This window comes from Bidens hawaiensis, unplaced genomic scaffold (assembly GCF_021521415.1).
Source record: "Bidens hawaiensis isolate Kalapana, Puna unplaced genomic scaffold, B.hawaiensis_p1.1 tig00017575_1, whole genome shotgun sequence".
Lineage (NCBI taxonomy): Eukaryota > Viridiplantae > Streptophyta > Magnoliopsida > Asterales > Asteraceae > Bidens > Bidens hawaiensis.
Window position 1 is genome coordinate 183,552 of NW_027492660.1, and position 8,744 is coordinate 192,295.

Genomic DNA, 8,744 nt, shown 5'->3' on the forward strand with positions numbered 1-8,744 from the left:
CCTTGAAGAGGTTTTTCCGAAGCGAGCTAATTTCTTCTTTGTCACTCCCCGTTATAATCATGTCGTCGACATATATTATAAGACAAGTGACCAATTTTCCTCTCCTTTTGTAGAACAAGGTATGATCCCCATTACTCTGTTTGTAGCCATATTATTTCATTGCCATTGTAAACCTCCCAAACCATGCACGCGGAGACTGTTTGGGCCCATATAATGCCTTCTTTAGTTTTCATACCTCATTTTTTTGAAAATCATCATAGAACCCTAGTGGGGCTTCCATATACACCCCTTCTTTCAAGTCTCCATGTAAGAAAGCATTCTTTACCTCAAATTGATGAAGTGGCCAATCTTTGTTTGCGGCTATTGAAAATAAAACTTTGATAGTGTCAATTTTTGCAACCAGAGAGAACATTTCAGAGTAGTCAATATCATATGTTTGTGTATATCCTTTGGCAACCAGTCTTGCCTTGTGTCGCTCAATGGTGCCATCGGATTTATATATTATATTAAATACCCATCTACACCTGACTGGTTTCTTCCCTTGCGGTAACATACACTTCTCCCACGTGCCATTCCTTTTTAGAGCTTCCATTTCGGTATTCATTGCCTCATGCCATTCGGTCATCTTCTTAGCTTCTTGGGCTGCATTAGGAATTTGTTTAGAGAGGATAGTAGCTGAAAAAGCCTTTGCAATCTTAGCCATTCCTTCCCTATTAGTTTTTACTGGATATGTTGAAGCACGAGGAACGTATTCTGGTGAATACCGCTTAGGAGGAACCCCTCTATTTTTTCTTGGTGGAAGAACTGAAGTTTCAGGTTCAACGAATGGACTTCCTGAAACGTCATGATTAGTAGCATTTGGTGAATTATGACATTGTAAATTGTTACCTCTTGTTGGACACTTTCTTCGGCTGATTCGTTGGTTGGATCAGTGGCATTTATTTCTTGTTGGAAATCGTCTTCGAGAGAATCATTGGTGGTGTAAGCTGCCTCGTCAAACTCTATTGTGTTGGGAGAAGCGAGTTCGGTGGCGCCATCTACCGACTCTGTTGAAACATCCTCAGAGCAACTTTCATATAGCAACCAATCGAGTGATTCACTTACTTTCTCCCTCTGAGCATGAGATTGGTGGTCATAAAAGTAATCAGATTCTAAGAAGTCACAATCCATGGTGGCATGGATGCGACGAGTAACCGGATTGTAGCACCGATATTCCATTTGATGGACACCATACCCAACAAAGATACACTTTTCAGCACACGGATTAAATTTATTTCGACTAGTCTTGGGGATATGAACAAACACCGAACAACCAAAGACACGAGGTGGTAGAGTCATGACTGACAGAACCTTTACTTGGGTGGAAAGCACTTGCAATGGAGTTTTATTTTCTAGGGTTTGGGTTGGGAGACGATTTGCAAGATACGTTGCTGTAGCAAGAGCTTCTGGCCAAAGAGAATGAGGGACTCTAGATTCAATCATGATAGCACGAGTTTTTTCGAGTAGTGTACGGTTTTTACGTTCTGAGGTGCCGTTTTGTTGAGGGGGTGTTGGGACAAGTGGTTTGATGGATAAGACCATTTTCTTTAAAAATTTTTTGCATTGTTTAGTTAATGAATTATGTTCCATTATTAGAACGAAGGATATGTATTTTTTTTACCAAATTGAGTCAAAATCATTTTTGTAAAAACAAACAAAGATTTCTGGTACTTCCGATTTATATTTCATGAAGTATATCCAATCCATTCTTGAGAAATCATCCACAAATAAAACAAAGTATCCAATTTGACTATTAGTGAAATTTGGTACTGGACCCCAAACATCGGAATGGATTAACGAAAAAACAGACTGAACTCTAGTATTACTTTGATTAAATGAGACCCTATGATTTTTTGCAAGAATGCAGGTTTCACATTTCTCATGAATGGAGTTATTCAAAAAAAGACTAGGAAACAAAGTTTTAAGAATGATGACCAAGTCGCCGGTGCCATAACCAAAGTTGCCTTTCGGTTGTTACGTGAGCAAGCATGGTATGTCCCTTGTGAGCTACCTCATCAACATAGTAGAGACCTCCTCGTTAAATACCACGCCCAATGATCTCCTTCGTACGAATGTCCTGTAAATGCAAAAAGTTGGATACATAAGCACCACAAAGTTGAGTTGTTTTGTCACTTGACTAACAGATAATAACTTTGAGGATAGTGAAAGAATGTATAAACAATTTTTAATTTCGATTTTTTCCGAAAAAGTAATTGACCCTCCCCCTTTGACTTCAACCATTTCTCCACTAGCAGTCTCAATATGGGACTTCTTTGGAGAAGACATGTCACCAAAGTCTTTAGGATCATAGGACATGTGTCAGTAGCCCCACAATCAAAGATCCAGTTCATTGATTTCCTAGATTGGGAGTTGCGGTGAACATGGCAGGCTTTGGGCTTTTCATAGGTTTCATTAAAACCTTCAAGCCTGTAAAAGAAAGAAGCATCTGGGGGGAAATATTTGAAATTAGTAAGAGATGGGTTTGCGATGTAACTCTCAAACCCTTTACCTCCAAGTTTTTCATCGGAGTTCGCTGCCATTCCACCAAAACCGGTGCTACTTCCTTGCCCTTTTACAGCTGGATCTTCACCACCACTTGCAGCCGGAGCCCCTTTGACATCAGATCTAGAACACTGGTTATTTTTTTCCTTATGACCGTCCTCCCACCATTCTGGATAGCCAACCAGTTTGAAGCATGACTCTTTGGTATGTTTCTTCATCTTACAGTGAGTGCAATACAACTTGGATTTATCTTCTTTCTCATTGGGTCTGAATTTAAACCTCTGTGCGGAATCTTTGGCAGCCAAGCCCATTCCAATTTCAGTCAAGTCATTCTCAGGAGGGCCCGATTTTAGTATATTAAGCATGGCCACTTCCCTTCGTATTATGGCATATGTTGATTCTACCGAAGGAAGTGGATCCTTTTCAGAATATCTCTCTTGACTGGTTCCATCTTGTCATCAACCGCTGTTAGCAATTGATAGAGTCTTTGTTCTTGAGTCTTCTTGTTGTAGATCTGAATGTCTTCTGGGTCCTTCACAGGGTTCGGATCTCGCCTATCTATAGACATCCATATGTTCTGCAGTTTGTTCCACAAGTCTTATAGTGTATCGGGCCCCTGCCTTAATGAATTAGCCCGTTTATGAAGGTCAAATACCTGTAATGAATCTGTTCTAGATTCGTACGTGGTGGCTAACCCATCCCAGAGGGCTTTTGCAATGGGAAATTGTGAGACATTATTCACCAAATTAGATTTAAGATTCTAGATAATCCAAGTGAAAACACATTGATCATCTTGTTCCCACCTTGTATATGTTTTATCGGTTTTAGACGAAGGTGCCAGCTCCCCTGTAATGTGAGAACCTCTCCCCCTTCCTCCAATTGCTTTCTTCATCAGGGTTGCCCATAGAAAATAGTTGTCACCACTGAGTTTAATTCCAAGGATAAATTCTCGAGGTTAGCTGTTTGTTGTTGTGCTCCGAGACCATTTCTCAGGAGGGCAGCAATCTGCATCATTAATTCATTGGGGATTTGACTGACCAAGGCTTCATTGTCAGTCATCTTTGCTGAGGATGTTTGGAATTTCCAGGATCAAACGTGCTCTGATACCATATGCAGATGGCAATCAGAGAAATTTTCATACATATTGTTCAAGTATATATTACAAAGAGAAAATTATACACAATATATAGAGAACTTAGTGACCTATACAAGGAAATTCAATAAACCGATTGGTAAGGAGAAGATTATGGACAGGCTGTGAAATCCCTAATTATGGTAGTCAATATTTGACCTCAACTGTTGCTCCATGGTTTAAGTTTTCCAATTTGGTCTAATATTCTAACAAAAATGATATAGCAAAGAGGCAAGTGGCAACTCTAGATTAGCCAATCCAAATGGTGTATGAGGGTGTAATTTTAAGGTTTCTTGGATGACCAGTTTTAAGTAGTTTAAGGACTGGATGTCGGTTTCCTTGATGGATGACTTTGGGCTGAAAACCCGTCTGACCTAGGTTTGGGCCTTGTTCATTATGGCTGGGTTCTTTAGGAGCTCTAACATGGCCCATTCGATGACCGTTGATGACGTGTCATTACCGGCAAATATTACATTCTGTGAGAATGATAAGCATGGTTTAAACTTTAAAGAAGATAGAAAGTTCTTTTAATGCGGGTCTAAATGCGTCGGGTTGCCACAAACATTAATCCAACTTTAAAATACTTTTGATGTATAACTAGTAAGGTAACTATGATTACAAATGAAATACTATTATTCGTAAATGAATTAAATCTTTGATAAAAAATTAAGAGACTATATGCATTAAAAATGCGTTTTGGACTCGTTCCCTTTTTAGATAAGCTTTCTGATTTGACACCTTTAAGATAAGAGATAAACCAAATCGACCAATTTATAAGTAAATGGATCAAAGTAGCCACCTTTATAGATGCATATCTATAATATATATAAACAAAGACCCTAAAATCCTACGTGTCGCGATATGGTCGCTCCCCCTTTTTATGGAAGCCACCAGATTTCTTGATTTTTAAATGGAGGCCTCTCATTGATTTAACCCAAATTAATGGTTATGGGTCTTACCAAAACCAGATAGCTCTTAAACGGGTTATAACATCTCATTAAATTAAAAATTAATCTTACCAATTATTTGATATGAAAATCCTATAAAATAGGGATATACTAAAATTTAATATTCAATTTAAAAAGAAAAGGATATTATTTATAATTAATAAACAATTTTATAGTAAAAAAAATATGAGCGGGTCATGGGTCACCAAATCCAAATAAGTTTTAAACGGGTTATAACATATCATTTATTTATAAAACCCTTTTATCATCAAACCCTACGTATATTATTAACTTATAATAAAGAAAATTTAAATCCAAAAAACAAATATTAAAAAAACGAAAAATGTAAAACATTCATTCTCTCAAGCCATCAGAACTTTCTTACAATAAATAAAATAAAATCCAAATATACATATGTAAATGTTAAAAACGAATAATGTAAAATAACCCCGTAATACGGGGGATAAAAGCCAGTTTACAATAATTAGGGATTTTGAATGTGGGTTTTTTTTTAATAAATAGTTAATGATTTAAGGGATTTTTACATATATCATAATTAATTATGTTTACAAAGAAAACATCTAAATTTGGGCCCATACTGAATTTAAAAACTAAAAAAACTCAAAATCAAATAACTCGCTGTGGCCCATAGAGCCTTTTTATTTCGACTCGGCCGAGATATTTAAATTCTCGGGGCCAGCCTGACCAAATAGACTGTGAAATAAAGATAAAAGATTTACTAACCAAGATAATTGCCTTGATATTATCCATAGTCAATGGAACTTCAAGATTACCATACTCCTGGACCTTTAGAAGAACATCCGTAAGCAAATGATTCACATCCCCTTTTCCATCTTCATGTGCTTTATGATCTAGAATGATGCCATCAAATATCTTTTCAAATTTGGGCCTAAGCCCACTAAGAAAGGACACAACTTTAGAAGAAGGATAAAGTGTAAATCCACCCGATAAGTAGATAACCCTATAGCTTCATCAATGAGTAATATTAGTGCTTCTTGACTAGGGCTTTTCACGAGCCGAGCCGAGCCGAGCCGAGCCGACCCAACCGAGCGAAGGCTTGCTCGTTGCTTAGCTCGTTTACAACCGAACCGAACCGAACGGCTAAAATTCGAACCGAGCGAAAAAAAAACGAGCCAAAATCGAATCGAGCATTTTTTGATTGAACGAGCGATTTCGAGCATTATTTATTTCTTTTTCACTTTAAAATTTTCAATAAGAAACAAGTTTGAAGGCTGTAAATAATATATTTTGTGAACAAATTAGAAGTTTTTAGACAAACGTATAATATGTTGTAAATTTTTAGGAAAAAGAAATTTGAATTGACATATAATAAACATGTAAACAAACTTTTAGTATGCTGAAAACATGAAGTTTTCATAACCTTCTAAGTTGTCTCCAATAATCTCCATATGGTGAAAACATGAAGTTTGTGGATTTATAAGCTATGATATATGCAGCAAGAAAAAACAGGTGGTTAGCAAAGTTTAAATCATGAGTTCGCATAACCTCTTTTGCGGTTTCTGCTGTCGAGGTGATGATGGTTGAATTCTCCCCGAGCTGAAGGTGCATCAACGGTCCATATTTCTTTGCCAAGTTCCTCAATGTGTGATGTGGAAGTGGGCCCGCAACATCAAGAATGTTTCCTGTTACAGGCAGTTTTCTTGGCCCGGGTGGTAAACGATTTGAATGATTCTTGGGTCCATACAAGATTTTGATTATTAGTAATATGAGGATGAATGTGAAAATGATTTGAAACAAAGGGAAATTGAACTCCATAGATGATATTATTCCTCAAAACATGAGCAACCATCTTCATTATATGTTATGAACAATTTGATGTTATCAAAGTGGACAAATTTGTTTCAAAGGTCAGTGATTAACACAATGTTATATGCCTCAAAAAGAACAAAAAATGCAGGCGTAAAATGCCTTCGCGCGTGTCAATGCCAACGCTAACAACCAAGAAAAAAACTACGGTGAAAGATAACATATGGATATTGTAACAAACTGCTACCTGTGAGTTTCATGTATGCCAATTGGCCTAGCAAATATTACAAGGGCATAGGACAAGAATATAAGATAAAGAAAATGCAGCAACATTTCACAAAAAAATAATATATAATTCTATAATAAGCATCTCAACTAGCAAAAAGATGGGCCTTTGAGAACCAATATGATTAAGCATTCAACTTTCCAATAAAATATCACAAGACTTAAAAGCATATATAAAATGTGAAAACTCAAACTTGACCATAAATCTTCTTTTATTCATCATATTCTGCATCAAATCAGCTGATATAATGGAGGTTCACATAGGTATGTATACTGTATACATTCAACCTTCCAACAAACAATCCAATCATTCAAATAACATAATCAGACCACTCACTAATATGCAAAGTATGATCCATAGTAAGACCCGGAATCTTATCTAGCCTAATCGGATTCTCCTTTCCGCCAATCAACTTAGCCGGATTCCCAACCGCAGTCGTCCTAGGCGGCACGTCCCTCAACACCACCGACCCCGCCCCTATCTTCGCCCCCTCCCCAATCCTCACATTCCCCAAAACACACGTCCCCGCCCCGATCAACACCCCGTCCCCAATCTTCGGATGCCGGTCGCCACTCATCTTCCCGGTCCCACCCAATGTCACATTATGCAAAATCGACACATTGTTCCCAATCACCGCGGTCTCCCCGATCACCAACCCCGTCGCATGATCCAGCATCACCCCTCTCCCGATCTTCGCTCCCGGGTGGATATCCAACGCGAACACCTCCGAAACCCGGTTTTGAATAATTAACGCGATCACTTTCCGATCCTTCGACCATAGTTTATGCGCGATTCGATGCGCTTGGCACGCTAAAAACCCTTTGAAGTTTAGAAAACACTGGACATAACTTATACAAGCAGGGTCTCTTTCTTTTACTGCTTTCAAGTCATATTTAACATCTGTTACAATTTCTTGATCCTGTGTGAGCACGTCCATTATAAGCTCGTATAGGGTCGCACTTGGTAAAGATGCGTCACCGAGTTTACCCGATAAATGACCCGCTAAGGCGGTTTCAATAATATTATGAGACAAGATTGCGGTGTAATAATAATTTGATAAAATGGGTTCTTGATGAACGTCGGATTGAGCTTCGTGTCTCATCGTCAGCCATAGATCATCATCTTCGTCGGAGTCGTGGATTGTTTCATTGATTAGGTGAGTATTTGAAATGGGTTTGTGGGAAAATGGATCCGGGTAATCGGGTGGGAATAATTTGGGGAGGGTTGGTGTTTTGGAATTGTGGATGCAGACAACGATGTTTTTGTGTGGTGTTTTGGGGGGAAAGGAATGGGGGAGTGGTGATGGTTTAAGGAAGTGGAGAGACATGGTACGAGGTTGGTTCGGGGAGATTAAGGTTGGGGTTTGGGGGAAGACGATGCTGTACATGGGAGAAGAGAAGAGAGGATTGTTGTCGGTGGTTAGCAGCAGCGGCGGCTGGGGAACGGATGGATGTGTGCAGCAGCGAGTACCACGACATCCATGAATGATTCTTGTGTGACCTAGCTAGCTTTATCTTTATGTAGGTTTATATGAACGAATTTCTTTATTCATTCAAATTTGGAATTTGTGGATTTGTTGGTGTAGAATGTAGATGCCAAAACCACCATTTTTCTTTTGTCACATGGGATTTGAATCCCAACAAAAATTTTAATTTTTATTATTTTCTTTAACGGCAAGTTACATGGGTCCTGCTAGGGGTACCCACCAAACCATATTATACGCCGCGTATAGGGCTATACGCGGCTTATTAGGGTACGATTTGACGTCCTAGCCTGGCTCTGTCATAGGGTTGTCGGATCGTACCCTAATACGCCGCGTATATCCTTATACGCAGCGTATTGGGTTTTGTATATTATTGGAGCCGGCTCCCTCCCCTCCCTCTCCACAATTTGTTTTTTACTTTTTTTTTCCATAACCCTCACCCTCACCCTCACCCTCTTCATTCAACCTACACCAACAACCATATATGTTTCCGGCGATGGACGAGGAGATGCCAGACGGTGCTAACGGTCAGTCGGAGTTAAACCAGGTTTCGTTTTATCTTTATTT

General features: G+C 38.7%; 2 pseudogenes; both read right to left on the reverse strand.

Annotated features, from left to right (window-relative positions):
* Positions 1 to 2,941: 2,941 nt before the first annotated feature.
* LOC143554283 (desmethyl-deoxy-podophyllotoxin synthase-like) lies at positions 2,942 to 6,854 on the reverse strand (annotated as a pseudogene).
* Positions 6,855 to 6,992: 138 nt separating this feature from the next.
* LOC143554277 (serine acetyltransferase 1, chloroplastic pseudogene) lies at positions 6,993 to 8,061 on the reverse strand (annotated as a pseudogene).
* Between the last annotated feature and the right edge of the window lie 683 nt (positions 8,062 to 8,744).